Consider the following 19,351-nt stretch of genomic DNA (forward strand, 5'->3'; position numbering starts at 1 on the left):
CAAGATTTTCATATGTTTATGGATTTACTTAATTTTAACTACTTTTGGAGTTTAAATTTTTATAATTAGATATGAAAGTAGATTTTAAGATAATCCTAAAAATATTTTACATCAAAATTATATGTTATAATAAAATTTGAAGGCGCACCTTAATTGGATTGTTTCAGGTTGCAACCTTAGGGAAACCACACCCATATATATATATATATATATATATATATATATATATATATATATATATATATATATATATATATATATATATATATATATATATATATATATTGTTGGCTATGTGGCCTTTCAAGGCCTTGAAGCAAAAAGTCTTGCACTCAGTGGGAGCTAGAGAAAAAGATTGAATTTGGGTGCTTGGTATACTAGGGCCCAGATTCATTGAGGCATTAAGAACTCGTGTTTTGGAGAGAGTAATATCTGAGGGAGGTGTGAGGGTCACCTTTCAATCAGGACTATATTGATTAGAATGCCTCATAGTTGATGTGATAAGCCAGAACTTGGAGAATCTAATCCAGAATAATATAACCCGAATATTTAATAGAGTATTCGCCATGTATGGAATGATCATCTCATAGGATATGAGCCCATATCCTGGCACGAAACCGTTCCATGACATATGCAGCCACAGTCGTATGGGGAAGCCACTATTCTATAGTTTTATCCGATTTAAAAGAGATAATGCACATGTACTTTGAGAGCACCTCTGTAATATAGTAGTAATATGTCCCACAGGGGTACACCTGTAATTCATTGAGAAGTAGGATGGTGAGAATCACTAGCTCAGTTATTTTGATGTGACCAATTATGTGTCCATGTCATAGACTTTGGAGCATAGGTTCGTTGGGTCAACTTAAGACACGGTGAAACATCATTCGGGACTAGCTCAATGGAGTACTTCAATACCTAGAATCAATGCCTTGAGATCTCACATACTTTTTAATGATAAATGATGTTTAAATATGATTTAAATATTTATTGTAATTGTTTGAGAATTTTTTTTTAGGAAAATATCTCCTTATCCCCTATTTTTAACTTCCATATCTCATGAGACCTAAGAATTGAAGATATTACTTGTAAGTAAAAGGTCTATGTTTTTTCTATCTTACAATCCCCAGGACCATAAATTTTTGACCTAAACAAATACTAAAATGACGCCTTATTTAAACTCTATCTCTCTTTCTCTTCGCTTCTCGATGAGTTTACTAGCCAAAGGGTTTAGCTTGAGTTTGAATACGAGTACACATTCTTATGCGAGAGAGAGAGAGATGGAGTTTTAGAGAGAGAGATGGAGTTTGGGTTTTAGAGAGAGATGGAGTTTTGGAGATAGAGACAGAGTTTGAGTTTTAGGGAGAGAGATGAAGTTTTGAGAGAGAGAGACGATGATGTGAGAGAGATGGAGTTTGGGTTTTAGAGAGACATGGAGTTTTGAGAGAGAGAGAGACAATGATATGAGGGAGAGATGGAGTTTTAAAGAGAGAGAGATAGAGTCGTTTCATAAGTTGTTGAGGTCAATAATACATGGTCAAAAGGGTTTAGGGGGTTGGAAGATAGAAAAGATGGAGTCTTTTTGCTTACAAGTAATATTTTCAATTTTTAGGTCTGATGAGATATAGAAGTTAAAAACATGAGATAATAAGATATTTTCTCCCTTTTTTTTTTTTAAATCACAAATAAATGTGATTTTCAAAATTATTCAGACTTATGCAATGACGTCCATGTGGATGCCATGTGGCACTGAGTAGCCATAGGATGGCCACGTGGCACCATGGACCCCTCACATTGGGCCCCCCTTATTTGGATGCAAATTCCCATCCAAGGGAGACCCTATGGCTCTTGATTACTTATTATTTATTTCAAACCTTGTTATATTGTTAATTATGACTATGACTTAATGTTGGTTTTTTTGTCATATGCTTAAATGTCACACATGTGACATGCTTGACTTGTGTAGAACCAAAGCACTTATTCAAATAAAATAATATTTTTAAAATATTGTTATCCATATGGGACACATGCCTTGTGAACATTTCATGTGGAAGTGCCCCATTGATGTGACTCGTGTGAAATGTGTAAGGTGCATGTAAATGGTGTGGGTTGAGTAAATTCTATTGGTGGTGTCACAACCCAGCCTTATGATTGATACCTTTTACCAAAATATCCTTACCCTTGACCATTTTCTGCACATAGATTTATTAAAAACTCAAGGGGTCTTTATGTAAAGCCTTTTTGGATTTGATTGGAATTAATATATGGGGACAAGGACAAAAGGGTAATGTGGCTTTGATTTAAGGTTTATGAGGTGATAAGGTGCTTAAATCTCATCTATTTTTTATTAGTTGGATAGGGATGAGTGGTTAGGATAATTAGCCTCTTATATACTATTGATGAAGTGCATCAAGGGTCATGATCAATTCATAACTTATACACTTTATATAAATACACTTAGAACCCAAATTCAAACCCAAACAAAACACTTTTCATGAATCAAAGAGATAAAAAAGAGATCAAAACTAGGCCTCCACATTGAGCCCCTTTGGGTTCATGTTCTTGGTTAGAAGATGATCTTTTATGGAGTCCCTTCCTTCTACAAGGTCAAGTCCATCATACGGCACCATCAAGGTATCATGTATTTGTGAGTTTTTCCTTCATTGCTTCACTTTCTCATGATCTAAGCTTGCTGTAAATTCATGTTTACAGAAGTTTAGCTTCCCCTTTCCATTGCTTTAGAATGATCTTTAAGTTAGACACATAAGGTGTTTCTCTTAACTTTGATCATGAGTTCAATACCTTGATTGCTTTATAATTCATATGTAGTTTCTCATAGATCCTTTCCATCCAAATTTTCTTGAGTATATATTTATTAATATTCAAGTTCAGATAATTATTATCCATTTTAAAAGTCCATTTGTTGAGTTAGAGTTCGTCTTTTTACATTGAGAAAAAGTTTGGTGGACCGGTGGACTATATGGAGTAGTTTGTTCATATTTGGCTCGTTTTGAGTACAATATCTCTTATTCTCTTTTGCAAACCGATATCCATCATTTTAATCTCTCATTGGGCCTTAATAGTTATTTTAAAAATGTTTCAAGCTTCCCATTTGAATTGATAATCTTGAGATTATAAAACCACTCTTGCACTCATCTTTGGGACAAAATTAATTCTTCAAAAGCCTCGATTGTGGGCCGGGCACAAGGGGTTCGCACCATGGCTTCCCCCATAATCATTTGCATGTTAATTTGATATATTTAATGTTATTAAGTGATTAATGAATGATAGATCTGAGTATGTTATGTGAATATTGAGATTATTCTTAAAATCTTGTGATATGAGCTATAATGTTATACTCTATTGTTCATGCAAATGGAAATCCCATTTGATTGTTATGAGTAACTATAGGATGTGTATAAGACAATGTGACATATGATGAGAATGAATATTGAAGAAGAGATGCTTATGTAATTTTTATAGATTGATGAATTTGAGCATAAGTTTGTAATATGTTGTAGAGATGTACATTTGAGTATTTGGACATTGTATTGAGCTTAATTGTATTTTGAGAAAGGGATATCTAAGGGACCTATTAGAGTGGTAATTTTTTTTATTAAGGTTGGTACAGACCAATTTTGAAGGCTGGAATTCATATATCACAATTTAGTATTGAGTTCTTCATGTATTTAAAGCCTTATGTTTTAATAGAATGGAATTTTTTTTAAGCTATGGATCTAGCCCCTTGGTCTTATACCACACACACACACACACACACACACACACACACACACACACACACACACACACACACACACACACACACACACACACACACACACACACATATATATATATATATATATAAGGAAAATATTGTATGCGCAAGGTCACATATGTGGGTATACGCCAACGGTTGGGATCGCTCATATCAAATCGACGGTCCACTTCAACAAAAACATTTCCTTGCACCTCTTCTCTCTATACCCCCTCTCTCTGTAACTTTCCCTACGCCTTTCTCTCTCATCGTGCCTCTCTCTATGCCCCCTCTATCTTTAAAGCTATTTGAATATGTCGTCCCTCTCTCTATGCCCCCTCTCTCTGCATAAGCAAGCATAGCACACATCAGTAAATCACACCCTCTCTCTCTCATCAGTAAATCACGTCTCTCTCTCTCTTTATGCCCCCTCTGCCTGTCTCAAAAATATGAAGCACGCCCTCTCTCTCTCATCGGTAGCAGGCATCTTTCTGTGAAATCTAAATCACGTGTTTTCAGGTATGGATGGCCATTTTTCATTTTACTGATACTTCACCATTTTAACATGGCCATTTTACTTTCTACTAATCCTTCTTATAGATGCCATTTTACATTTGACCGATGCTTTTTATGGATGCCATTTTACATTTGACTGATGCTTCTTATGGACGCCATTTTATCATGGTTGCTTGTGGATGAATGATGCCATTTTACTGATGCTTTCTTATGGACGAGAGATGCTATTTTATTGATGCTTGCTTATGGATGATTGATGCTTGCTTATGTTGGCTTGTGATCTGTACAAATTAATCGATCACATATTTCGTGGCTACATTTGGGGGTTTCAGTTTTTCAATGGTTGAATATCTTACACAGAGTATAGAAATTTTTTTAGAAATTTGTATCTCAGGCCACATTTGGGGGTTTCGATTTTTCAAATGGTACATTCAAATAGGTTTACAGAGAGAGGGGGCATAGAGAGAGGCACGATGAGACAGAAGGGCTCAGGGAAAGTTGCAGAGAGGGGGGCATAGAGAGAGTTGAGAGAGAGAGGCACAGGGAAATTTTTTTTTGAAGTGGACCATCGATTTGCGATGAGCGATCCCAACCGTTAGCGTATACAACCCACATACTCGACCTCGTGCATACAATCTTTTCCCCCACACACACACACACACACACACACACACACACACACACACACACACACACACACACACACACACACACACACACACATATATATATATATATATATATATATATATATATATATATATATATATATATATATATATATGGGATAATCTAAAGTTCACAACCCTTAGAATTACAAAGGTTAATGATAGAATGAATTATGAATGGTGGATTTACTAACTTTGCGGTTTATGAATTGTGAATGGTGGATTTACAAACTTTGCAGTTCATTTTTAAGACAATTATTGTTTTGTGATATCTTCATTAGTAAGGGAAATTTTGTAAATATCACTAGAAAACAAGTCTTACTTTTCTCATATCCATCACGGTAAAGTTGATATTTTTCTAAAAGACAAGGGCATTCTGCAAATAAAGTTTCAGGATATTAAATTTAAAAATGCGATTTTACTTTTGTAAAAATTTCAAAATTACCCTCACTTAATGGTGTAGTTACCTATTAAAATAATCTTTTAAATAAAAAGTAACGATAAATGAATCTGGGCGCAATCCAATAGCCACGACCTCATTTTGTATTTGAATTATTTTTTTTTGTACAAATCCAAATCACTTGAAATTTTTAGCGTTTATTCTTAAACAATATTAGAATCTAATAAAAATATTAAAAAAATAATTCAAAAAATATAACTTGACCAAAAGACCTTTGAAACGTTTTGGGTGTATTTTGGTCAATTTATATTTTGTGAATTATTTTTTTTTTATATTTTTATTAGGTGAGCCTCGATGAGTAAAATATACACCTAAATTGTCAAGTGATTTGGATTTGTAGAAAAAAAAAAGAAAGAAAATTCAAATATGAAACAAGATTGTGACCATCAGATCGGTTCAGATTAAAATCTGGGCCATTGGCTGACACTATAGCAGTCAACTCGTAGGTCGACAGCATCCATTCATATATATATATATATATATATATATATATGGAAAAAGCTAATAATAGCTGGTCAACTATAATGAATAGTAATATAGGTAGAATTTGAGCCGTGAGATCTTCATCTTGTGGTTTAGATTGCATATCACTCTATGAATTTTAATATTTTTTATATAAATCGGATCATTATGAAATTTTAGATGTGTGTACTAAAAAATAAAAATATATAAAAAATATTTTCCAAAATATAGAGTTATCGAAATACCTCTGAAAAATGACGGAGGTAATTTGTTTATCTTAAATTATTGAAAATATTTTTTTTATATTTTTATTTGGTGCGCAATAGTGTTAGGTATGTACACCCAAAATTTCATCTTAATCATATTTATAGAAAAAACATTAAAATTCCCATGTTGATATGCATTCTGAACCATTCGATGAAGATCTGATGGCTGGGATCCACTTATATTACTATTTATTATAGCTACCAAGCTATTATAAGGTTTATTCATAATAATTTCTCTTCACTTTTTTTATCATCTTCTTCTTCTTCTCTCTTTTAAAGCACATTTACCCATTTTTTATCTCTTCTTTCTTCCCTCTCTTTCTTATCTCTTTAACCACACTCTATCCCCAAAAACTAGAGCCATTCACATATAAAAAGGCGCATTATAGCGAAGTACATTCCATTCGGATTTCATTAGTAGTTTTTTCAAGAAGGAGTCCAGCTGAGATATCGAGTTTGGAGATGGGGCCGAATTCAAACCTTGCTGCTGGACAACCGGAGGGATTTTGTTCATTGATCTAAGAGGGCAATAGCCGGGCTTATCGTACAAATTCAAACCGCGGTGAGGTAGGTGCTCAACCTCATCTCTTCATCGCTTTAAAATCCTCTCACAAGTTGGACATATCTATCTGCACGTTGCACACGAGTCGCACACACACTTGTGAGGTCAAGGCGGTTGTTTGAGAGGGGGTCTATTGGACTCGGGTCCCCGAGGAATCCCAAGTGAGGCGTATCCAACCCTGACCAATGATATTAATGGTCTTTACATGATAGTTAATCATATTTTTATGCACTAACAAAGCACATTGAGTTAGACTATCATTTTTGTTTACGATGCAAATCTGATAGATCTTTCGATGAAGATCTCTCAAATTTTAACACCTTAAACTAATTAAAAAGATGTAAATAAAGTGGTAGAGAAAGTGAAACAGATCGAATTCAGATCTAAGGCCAGATCTACCCAGAAACGAGCAGATCTACTCTCAGATCTATGGCAGAGCCAACATGATCCAGAGCATTAAAATATGATTTTTAATACAAGTTAACAGATAAAAGATAAACAAAAGAAGCAAAACAGTAAGAAGAAGAAGAAAGAGAGAGGAATAAATAACACCAAACCGGGCTGGATGGCCCAGGATTGTCGAGCCTTCGAGGGCTCGCCCATATCAGAACCGGTCATCTTTGCCTCTTTGATTTAGATATTGACCAGCAAATTTCAGGCGTAAAGGGTTAGATCTAGGGTTGTTGTGCCATAATTCTAGTTTTGATCTTGAGTTTTTGTGCTCTAGGTCTAGGTTTTCTCAATCTTGGGGGTCAGGACTTCAGGAGGCTAGGGTTTCTATCTTCTCTAGGGTTTTCAATCTAGAGATTTTTTTAAAGTTGTCGGACTTTCTCGGGGTCTAGAGGAGAATTTCCTTAGTTTTATAAGGGTATGGTTTATAGAAGTTGAATATGAATTCTGAGATTTTCTCTATTTTTTTTGGGATTTTTTGGGATTTTTCCTAATTTTTAGGAATTTTATAAGGGGTTTTCCTATTTTTGGTATTTTTGAGTAATTTTCCTAATTTTGGGAATTTCGAAAGTTTTTTTTTGGTCTCTTTTTCTCTCTCCTTTTGGGTTAGGGACAGGGGGTATTTATAAGATTCAATTGGTGATTTTTTCTAAATGTTTTGGATTTTTTCAGAATTTTTTGGATTTATCTTGTTGTTTTAACCTTATCTAAATAAAGAAAACGTGTTTACTGCATCATCAGCTCGCGTATGGGCCTGTCAGGCCTGTTACAGCCCGGCCCGTGGCCTGACAGTTGGGTCTCATAGGGACTAAATTATCATTTGTTCTATCTTTTTATTCGTAGGTCCGATTCAGGCGATTCATAGACCACTGGAAAGCTCTTGGGCTCTACTTCAATTTGGGTAGTTTTGGGGTAACTAAATTGGGTATAGTAGGATAATATGGTCCTCAGGGTTCAAAAAACCATAGAATTTGTCAAATTTAAAATGGGGTGTCTACAGTTGCCCCTCTTTGGCACTCCATGTCCTTCGAGGGACATGTGAGTGGCAAAGAAGTAGAAACTTTGGTGTTCCCTATCCTTCGAGGGGCAGGTGAACGTCAAATATAAAGCAGATATTTTAAATTTCTTTCTGAGGTCACGTGGTCAAGGGAACACACCAACTATCCCTCCAAGTCATTGCGCTCACTGAGCTCACCCACCTAGGGCATTTTTTCTCCTAGGATTTTCGGCGTGAGATGTCAGTGAGTTATACAAGCTTGAAACTCGAGTTGAATTTTCTAGTCATGCTACTTAACTTCAGGGGTTTTTGTAGTTTGAATTTTTAACCTTGGCATTTTCTTTGATCTCCTTAGGGTTTCCTAAAGCTATCTATAGGAAAAGGCTTTCTATAGGAAGAGACTTGTTCAGGTGAATCCGAAGTGAGAGACGAGGCAGCAACACGGCAATTGCGGTAACTCGGTAATCATCATATATGGGTGTCCAAGCTCCTTCGTTTTTTTAAGACTTTTTTATAATTTTTGAAAGTTGGGGGAGATTTGAAATAGAACCCGGATCAAGGACATGTTACGATTTTAACAAATAAATTAAGGTTTTTAGGAAACACAAGACATATAATGAAAATTTTGAAAAAAGAAAGATATTTCAAAAAACAAAGTTGGTTAGCTACTTTAACTCTTGCAACCATAAGGCCCTATAAGTAGTTTAGCATCATTAAGCGAAGGACCATACACCCGACCCTTTTACGTTAATATGGGGATAGACGAAATCCATCGAGCATGATGGTTGTGCCCTGGATACACCCGACCTTTTTGCATTATACGAAGCTAGACGGTACCTACTTCGGCTCTTTTTCATCACACGAGTTTGATGTTTTTCCATCGAACAGGGTGGTTGTGCCCTGGATACACTCGACCTTTCATGTGATATGAGGATAGACGATACCTGCCTCGTATCTTTTACGTCGTATGAGCTTGACATTTTTCCATCGAATAGGGTAGTTGTGCCTTGGATACGCCCCACCTTTCACGTTATACGAGAATAGACGATACTTGTCTTGGCTCTTTTACGTCGCTCAAGTTTGACATCTTTCCATTAAACAGGGTAGTCGTGCCCTGAATACACCCGACCTTTCACGTCATACAGGGATAGACGATACCTACCTGGGCGTTTTTACATCGCACGAGTTTGACGTCTTTCCATTGAAACAGGGTGGTTGAGCCATAAATATACCCGACCTTTCACATTATACGGGAGTAGACAATATCTACCTCGAATTTTTTAGGTCGTACGAGTTTGACATCTTTCATGTCTCGGCTCTTTAACGTCACACGAGTTTGACGTTTTTCCTGTCTCAACTCTTTAACGTAGCACGAGTTTGACGTTTTTCCTGTCTCGGCTCTTTAACGTCGCACGAGTTTGATGTTTTTTTCCTATCTCAACTCTTTTAACGTCTCACCAGTTTCACGTTTCTTTCATGTCTTGGCTCTTTAACGTCGCACAAGTTTGACGTTTATCTTTTCTCGGCTCTTTTACGTCGCACGAGTTTGACGTTTATCCTGTCTCGGCTCTTTTACGTTGCACGAGTTTGACGTTTTTCTGAATTGGACTATGGGACATCATACGCACACACAGGGATGAGCTTGCCCCATTTCACCTTAGGGGATCCAGTTGAAAGAAAAACGCTCCCAGATTAGCCAATATCGTGATTGATGAGGTTCACCCATCTCCGAAATTTGGTAGTTGGTAGTTATACTCATATAACCATGGAGTGCCGGCCTAGTTTCAAGCCTTCATAATCGGCGTAGGAAGTTGGCTTTGAGAACGAGGCTAGATCGACTAACAGGTTAACCTCTTGTGGTGATGGAAGAAGGCATTTCTAAAAAGGTTTTGGAAATAGAGGGTGTTTTAACAATCAGATTGAAAAAGCGCTTTTAAAAGGGACGGGCTTTACAATTTTCCCACCTGTTGCCCCTTTTGTGGTCATTTTCTTTATTAAAATTTACCCAAAGATGATGAAAGGATTTCCTTGTGGGATCATGAGAACTCAAAAGTCTCGAAGTTGACTTTTTACCTTTGCAGCTTTCATCCTATGTTTCTCAGGTTCATGAAGAGTTCTCTGGATTCTTGTTGAGCTTCCATCTTTGAGAGGTCTCGATGTTCTTCCAGGATTCGTCGAAGTCACTTCGGTTTTCCATTCATATCACGCTCCGGCATCTTTCTAAGTTGGTTATGTTGGGAACCTGCAGGGTTTAGGAGGAGTCTTCGCCCTCAAGGTCTGCTTGTGATGTGTTGTTGGAACTTGCAAGTACTTGTTTGCACTTGAGTGTTTTTGAATCAGAAGCTCATTCTTGGTGATTGTTTTTTTTTTTTTTTACCAGTGATGCCCTTTCTAGTTTTCACCACATCCATTTTTTTTTTTTTTTTATGCCTTTTCAGGTTTTCACCACTCTTTTGAGCCCGTTACGGGTAGTATTTTCTAAGATACATCGTATTAATGGGGTCGTTGAGTTCGCACCCCTCCTGATTCTTGATCTTGTAAGAATTGCCTGCGTGCACTCGGGTGACCATGAATGACCCCTCCCAATTAGGTTTGAACTTGCCTAAAGGGTATGGGCTTGCAGGAGTGTGAAAGATTTTCTTGAGTACCATGACCTTTTCCCTGAACTGTTGAGGAACAACTTTACTTTGGTATGTCCTCTCGATTCTACGCTGTAATCAACAATATTTTGTGTTGCTCGTAGTCCTCTTTCGTCCAAATTAATGAGGGCAGTGATTCGTACTTCGATCTTTTGTTCCTCATCTGAATCTTTATGAATAAACACTCAGAGCGACGGTATCTCAACTTCAATTGGTAAGACTACTTCCATACCATTCACCAATGAGTACGGGGTCCTGCTAGTAGGAGTCTTCTCAATTGTTTGATAGGCCCATAGCGCCGCGTCATTTAGCTTTTCGTGCTAATCTTTGCCACCTTCTATTATTCTATCTATAATTCTGAGAAGTCCTATGTTTGTAACCTCTGATTGTCCATTTCCTAGAGGGTAGTAAGATGTGGAGAATTTTTACGTTATCCCAAACTTTTGTACACCTTAGAGACCTTTTATTTTTGAGATTGGATCCATTGTCAGTAATGATTGACTCAGGAACACCGAACCTGAATACAATATTGTTCTCTATTAATGGCCAATATGTTGTCTCTCTATTTTGACAAATGATGCGACCCCTACCCATTTGGTGAAGTAATCTGTAAACATTAATATAAAACGGTGGCCGTTTGAGGCTTTCAGTGAGATCATTCTGATAATATCAAGACCCCACATGGCAAAGGGCCATACAGGAGGTGTTGAGTTGAGTGGTACGGACGGTGCATGGATGAGGTCTCCATAAAGCTGACATTTGGGACACCTCTTTACAAACTTTCAACAATCTTCAGCCATGGTCGTCCAGTAATAGCCTTGGCATCTAATTTTCTGAGCTAAGGCGGTTGGGCCAGAATGACCTCATTCATTGTGTAACTCTGTTAGTACTTGGTCAATTTCTTACTGATCAAGACACCGTAGAATGATGCGATCGAAGAACTTTTTGAACAGGAGATCACCTCTTACTAAGAATCCCATAGAAAACCTTCGAAGGGCTTCTTTATCCTTTTTGGTGGCTCCTTCAAGGTATAACCCATCTTTCAGCAAGGACAAAATATCATGGAACCATGATTTTGCCTTAATTAGCGCATTTAAAGTCACGAGAGACACTTCCCCATCATTCTCATTTTCTTGCTCTACTTCTTCTTCGATCCTTGGTGGGGAAGAATCATGTTTGTTCCTGATATAGAATGGCAGCGTGGTGATTTCTGGAGGAATGTCAACCATTGAAGCAAGGGTCACAAGGGCGTCGGCGAACCAATTTTTTTTCCTAGTTACATGCTGAAATGTGATTTTCTTGAAATATAAGATCATCTTTTCCACCTTTTCTTGATAAGGCTTGAGCTCTTCTTCTTTCACCTTCCAAATCCCTTGAATTTGGTTTATGACGAGTAAGGAGTCACTAATCACTTGTATTTATTGGATTTTCATTCCCATGGCATTCTCGAGCCCAGCTATAAAGGCTTCATATTCAGCAATGTCATTGGTACATGGGATTCAATCTGATGGCTGTTGGCATTAAAATCTTCTCGGGTGAGCATACTATGACTCCTATACTTGATCCGTATTCATTCCTTGCACCATCGAAATAAAGCTCCCAAATTGATTCCTCAATTGTGAAGAGGTTCTCTTCAGGGAGATTCGTGTTGACGAGAGTGTTATGGGGTAGTGTTTTCAGCTAAGTGATCAGCAATGGTTTGTCCTTTGATCTATTTTTGACTGACATATTCGATCTCAAACTCGCTCAATAGCATTCTCCACTTCTCCAAACGTCTGTTCAGGACTGGTCACTCCAATAGGTACTTGAGTGGGTCTATTTTGAGATGAGCTTAACTGAGTGAGATAAGACATAGTGTCCTAACTTTTGCATGGCCCACACAAGCATCAAACAATGCTCTCCATAGCCGCGTATTTTGTCTCATAGTCCACTACAGTCTTGCTGATGTAGTATATCGTTTGTTCTTTTCCATGATCATCGTATTATCCTAACATTGCCCCTATGGTCTTGTCTCTCACTGACATGTATACGAACATGGGTTATCTGAACTTGGAGGGTTAAAGATAGGAGATTTTGTGAGGTACTCCTTTATATGATCAAACGCTTATATACACTCATTATCCCATGTGAATGGGGTATCTTTATTGAGTAGTCTATTAAACGGCGCGCACTTGTCTGCTAGTTGTGAGATGAAACGCCTTATGGCTTGTATGTGACCTTGCAGCGTATGAATTTCTAGGATGTTTGGGGGAGAGGGCATTTCAGTGATGGCTCGTATTTTGGATGGGTCCACCTCAATGCCTCTTTAGCTTATTATAAAGCCTAGTTATTTTCCAATTCAACCCCAAAGGCACATTTGTTGTGGATTGAGTTTGAGTTGATGTTTCTAGAGCCTTTCGAAAATGGTTCTCAGGTTGGTGAGATGATCAGGCCTGGTCTTCGGCTTGACCAGAATGTCGTCGACATAGTCTTCCATGTTGGTGTGCATTAAGTCGTGGAAAATGCTAGTCATTGCCCGTTGATAAGTTGCCCCTGCATTTTTGAAGCCGAAGGCCATGACTTTGTAGCAGTAAGTTTCCCATTGAGTTATGAACGAAGTCTTGTTCTGGTCTTCTTCTGCCATGAAGATTTGGTTGTAACCTGATAAGCTGTCAATGAATGACATCTCGTGTCCTGCAGTGTTGTCAACCAAGGCATCTATGTTTGATAATGGAAAATTATCCTTCGGGCATGCCTTGTTGAGGTCTCTGTAGTCAACACACACTTGGATCCTCTTGTCTTTCTTGGGTACGACCACTATGTTGGCTAACCATTCTGAGTAATCGATTAGGGAAATGAACTTCGCTTTGAGTAGCTTGTCAATTTCTTCTTTAATTTTGAGCTCGAGGTAGGTCTTCTGATGTCCGAGTTTCCACCTTACGGGTTTGGCCTATTCATTGAATATTAGGTGATGTTGCACCAATGTGGGATTTAGCCTTGGCATATCATCGTATGACCAGGTGAAGACATCGTGATATTCTTTGAGAAAGAAAATCATATTTTCCCACTCCTCAAGAGATAGGGAGGTTCCAATCTTGGTTAACCTTGGGTCTTTCTCAGTTCCTAGTTTATGTCGATCGTCTCTTCGATGATAGCCGTTGGGTCACCATCGAACCTCTTCTTGAATTACTCAACATGGGAAATGAGGTCCTCAGGTTGAGGGATTTCTTCAGACTCTTGACTCTCTTAATCTTCGTCTTGATCATCCAATTCGTCATCTTGGGTAATGTGCATCGTTATCAAGCTATCTTGAGTGTTTGCCATTTTTGAAAATTATTTTTCTTTATTACCAGTTTTATCATGTTTTGATTTTCTAACGGTTTATGAAATAACACAAGAGGTATCCCTTATGGGACTCGCGAGAGAAATGTTGGGGACTAGACGCACAGGGTGGTTAGATGGCGACCCAGTGCTATCTGTTTTTTGGCATCGAGACTTGAAGGTATCGCTGGTATGCTCCCAGTGATTCTAGAGATAAGGGAGTGATCAACCAATTCCGTTCTTGAGTTTGAATCGGTGGATTAGCACGTTTGACTGTGTTAGAGCCGATTGTGCATACCTTCAAATATAGGTTAGCAAAAAGGTCTTCAATTCCCAATTCTTATGTGTGCTGAGATGTGAAAGAAGGGTTATTATCCATTGGGGATTCAAGGATCACCTTAAGCCATTTTGAAAGACGGGCATAGAGAGGATCGAGGCTTTGAATGCCTCCAGATACAAAGCTTGGATAGCTTGAAGGCTTCATCTGGCTTTTCAATAAGGTGAGAGAACACCTGAGACCTCTTCGATCTCCGTTTTCAATTTTGGCTTCGAATGGTTCAGAAATTGCCTCTGTTATGCCTTGCCTTCTACTACTCAAGCCTTGGCCTGATTGGAAGCCTTAGGAGAAGAGTGTGACAAGCTTCAAGGGACCCGAAACCGTATCAATGTTGACATTGGACAATGTCATCCATCGATGCAGAAGTTTGCAAAATTTGAGGAACAAGGTCGCCGGCCTCTAGGCATACGGTGGCACAATCGGCTTGCTCGAAGGAAGCGAGCGGGATTTCTCCAAGCTTGACTCCTACTGCTAGCTTCTCGTTATGTATACCAGGATTGAGAAAAGCATGGGGTTCAGCACATACCTTTGCGATGTCGTTTTTAGTTAGAAATTTGAGGCATTGATGGAGTGTAGAGGTGACCACAAGGTTTTAATGCAGCCACGGTCTTCTTAACAACATGTCGAAAGAAGGTTTTATATCCAAGACATAAAACTTTATGACTTGGACAGTAAGGCCGATCTTAAGTGTGAGAGGCAGTATGCCTTCAGCTTGTCTTTTGGTTCCAACATATGCAGCGATAATTAGTTGACATGGCTCGAAGTCATCTGGGCTTTTGTCTATCTGCTTCATTGTTTTCATAGGGCATAAGTTTAAGGATGCCCCATTATCAACAAGCACTCTTCGTATCTCATATCCTTGCATGAAGATGGTGATGTGCAGAGGTTGGACGTGAAATCGGTTGAAGCTGACTGGGATGTCATCGTCTGTGAACACGATTGGTGTTGGTGCCATCAACTGGTGATCATTCCGCACAACTCATCCGGCTGTGTGTTGCTCGGGATGTGCGTATTGGCTAGGACCTTCTCGATCTGGGCTTTATGCGCTAATGAATTGACGAGTAGCTCCAAGATGGAGATTTGAGCCTGAATCTTCCCTGTTGGCTATGTGCTCTTTCAAAACCTTAAAGCTAATAGTCTTAGGCTCAGTAGGAGTTAGAGAGAGACTGAATCCGGGTGCTTGAAGCACTGAGGCCTAGATTCATACACCCCCAGAATTTGAGGCATTGAGAGTATACATTTTGCGAGTGTGAACTCTCAGAGAGGTGTGACCAGTCCGGACTATATTGATTAGAATGCCTCATAGTTAATGTGATAAGCCAGGACTTAGAGAATCCAATCGAGAATAATAGAACCAGAGTATTTAAAAGAGTATTCGCCCTGTATGGAATGGTCGGCTCATGAGACCGTTCCATGGCATGTGTACCCATATTCGTATGGGGAAGCCACTATTCTATGGTATTATCCGACTTAGAAGAGCTAGTATGCATGTGCTTTGAGAGGACCCCTGTATTTGAGTAGAAACATATCCCACAGGGGTGCACCAGTAATCCATTGAACACTTGGTGACGAGAAGCTTTGGGTCAGTGATTTTGATGTGACCAATTATGTGTCCTTGCCATAGACTATGGAGCATAGATCCATTGGGTCGGCTTGAGATATCGGTGGAACGTCATTCAGGTTAGCCCAATGAAAGACTTCGACTAGTGTTATAAATCTAGAGATCTCATTTACCTTTGGCTCATATTAATCTAAAATTGATGAGAAAATATTTTATATTGATGAAAAATTGTGTAATTTTTAGGATTTTTGGAGAGCTTTTCATTTTTTTTTTAAACAATAAAATATGATTTTCAAATTTTCTTAACATAAATTCCAAACAAGGACATTCTATGAGATGCCACGTGGATCCCAAGTGGCCATAGGGATGCCAGGTGGCACCCCCACCTTCCCACTCGTGGATGACACCATGCCGACGTCATATCTATGTAGGGACCTATTTGTCATTAATTTTTTTGTTGGTAATATGTTATAACATGTTATCTTGTTATTTAAAGTGTTATATATTGTTATGACTTAAGTTTGATTTCAGTCACATGTTTTTTTTTGCTCATATGTGCCATTTTTGACATGTGTGAAGCCATAGAATTTTGAGAATTAATTTAATTCATATTATTATCCACATATGATTCTGTAGCATGTGAGTATATCTTATATAGTACCAATATATGGGCTTGAACCATATGAAAATTTAGTGTTTTTAAAATCCTATTGGTGGTGTCATAAGATATTTTATTCATATGTGTGGATGTCCCATATTACTTTTATATCCATGTCTTAGTATTTTATTGACTCTCACAAATTATTCCAAAACTATAGACATAAATGTAAACATGAATTTGGACTTAATGGGAAATAAAACATGGAGTTAAGAGCTTCAAGGTAAAATGACTATAAACCTAGGTTTTAATGAGTGAAATGTGTCAAAAGCTCATCTATTGATCTTGGTGATAAGATATGGATGAGTGGCTTGGATAAAAGCCTCTCATATGCCATTGATCTAAGCCATCAAGGATCAAGATCAAATCCATCTTTATGATCTAAGCATAAAAGAAACTTATGTGATCAATTATAATCCTAACTTAAGTATTTACTTTAAAGAGAGAGAGAGAGAGAGAGAGAGAGAGAGAGAGAGAGCCCTTGACAAAAATATGGTCTCCCATGAGATTATCTTCTTATTTGAGCTTTCATTTGAAACCCTTCAATGGAGTAATCCATCATCTATGTGATCAAGCCCATACTATAGCTTCATTAAAGTATTGAGTTTTCTTCTCATATTTTTAATTTATACCTTATTTTCATTATCAAAGCTTGCTGTAATTCTTAATTTACTGTATTTTTTTTCATTTTTGGTCATGAAAACTAGATATTTGAAGAGTCACAAAGCAATAATGTACACCATACACATAGTATGTGTTGACTACCTTACTTACTCCATGATCTTGAGTAGTTTCAACTTGATTTATTGATCTTGTTTTTCTGAAATTTTTACTGAGAATATACAACTGATGCGAGGTTTATTTCATCATATTTGAGCATAATAAATAGTCAATTGAGTTCCCTTTTTAATGTTGAAACGTTCGCGTGGTCCCTTGTGGACCACATGGTGTAGTTTCACCATAACTTACTTATTTTGTATAGTATTTCTCTCAAACTTTGAATGGCTATTTTGATACATGTCTCTTCCATGATTTGATCTCCATTAAGTGAAATTAATGTGACCATTTTCTTCCCATTGGGTTGATCTACTTGAGTTACTATTATCACCCGTGCTTTAGACGATGGGATAAAATTAAGTCCTCAAATGACCCTTTCGTGACCCGGGCCCAAGGGATTCGAACTATGGTTTTTCCATATGTGTTTGCATGTTAATTTGATGTATTTATAGTTATTAAATGGATTCATGATTGGTGAAATTGAGTATGTTATGTGAATATTGAGATTGTTTTTTAATCTTGCGGTATGAGTTTTAGTGCTATGCATTATTGTTTATGCGAATTGAAATCTTATTTAATTATTATGATCAAGTGTATGATGTGTATGAGATATTATGATATATGATGAGGTTGAAGAATGAAGATAAAAGTATCATATAATTTTAATATAATGAGGAATTACTAGTGCAAGTCATGCAATATGTTGTAGAGATGTACAATGTGAATATTTGAATATTCTATTCAGTTTAATTGAATTTTTGAGTAAAGTATTTGTAAGGGACCTATTAGGGTTGAATTTTATTATTCAAATGTGTATAAATCATATATGTAGGCTGAAATATATGTATTATGGTTTTGTATTAAGATATTCATGCATTTAATCCCTTGAGTTTTTAGACAATGGGAATTTTTTAAAAGATTGCATCTCTAGCCCATTGGTCTCATACCACCAACAAATGGTATCAAGGTAGGGTTCTAATATAGTCCATTAGTCCTCATATATTGTGTATAATTTAATTTATTTAATTTTTAAAGTGCATAAACGCTTGATCATGATTGCCATGATGCATATGCTTTGAATTTGAGAATTGATAGTGTCATTGGTATGAGAACTATGAATGAATATTTTTCAGAACTGTTGTATATTTGCGAGAGAATGGTATGGCATCCAATACTTTATATAAGAGAATAATATTTGGTAATATTTTGTGTTATTGAGTGTATTTTCATATGGAAAAAGTTTTATGATCATATTGTGTATATTTTGGAAGTTATTGATCGTTTATTAAAGTGTGGCAAATCTGAGAAATACATTTCTAAGAACTTTATACCTTTTTCAGTGGGGGTTTTGGTCAATCAAAACTTATGAGAATGAGTTAGGACTATTTTGTACTTTTGAGGAATCAAATATAGTTTAAATATACATTTGGGCTCATAGGAAAATTCCCCATATTTGAAAAATTATGGTCGTTTTACTTGAGGGGTATCATACTGTAATTTCAACTACACAAAGCAGAAATTGACCCTATGAGAATCATGTTATTTGATCCACTTTGAACCATTATTCAATACTATTTTCTAAATGAAAGTTGTCTAATTTTTAGTTTATTTTATCTGCGAATAAGTCTCATGATTGATTGACGTGTAAATTTAAAGTTATGTCCATTGAATTGTACCATAATCATCCTGGAAAACCAGAAAAACATTATTTCCTATATCTAATGTGTGAGAAGGGGATTGGTACTTTATATTTTTATAATTCCACTATGAAGTATAAGTTTTTGAAAGTCCTTGTGAGTTTTTAGGGTGTTTTAAATCAGTGGGAGAGTTATATAAACTCCACCAAATCGTGAGTGTTGAATTTTAATACCCGATACCCGAGTCTTGGTCTAGATCGGGACTAGTCCCGGATAATATGTGATGAAGTTGACAACAAGACTA

Source organism: Amborella trichopoda, chromosome 3 (genome assembly GCF_054954075.1).
Source record: "Amborella trichopoda isolate Santa Cruz 75 chromosome 3, AtrichopodaSantaCruz75HAP2 v2.0, whole genome shotgun sequence".
NCBI lineage: Eukaryota > Viridiplantae > Streptophyta > Magnoliopsida > Amborellales > Amborellaceae > Amborella > Amborella trichopoda.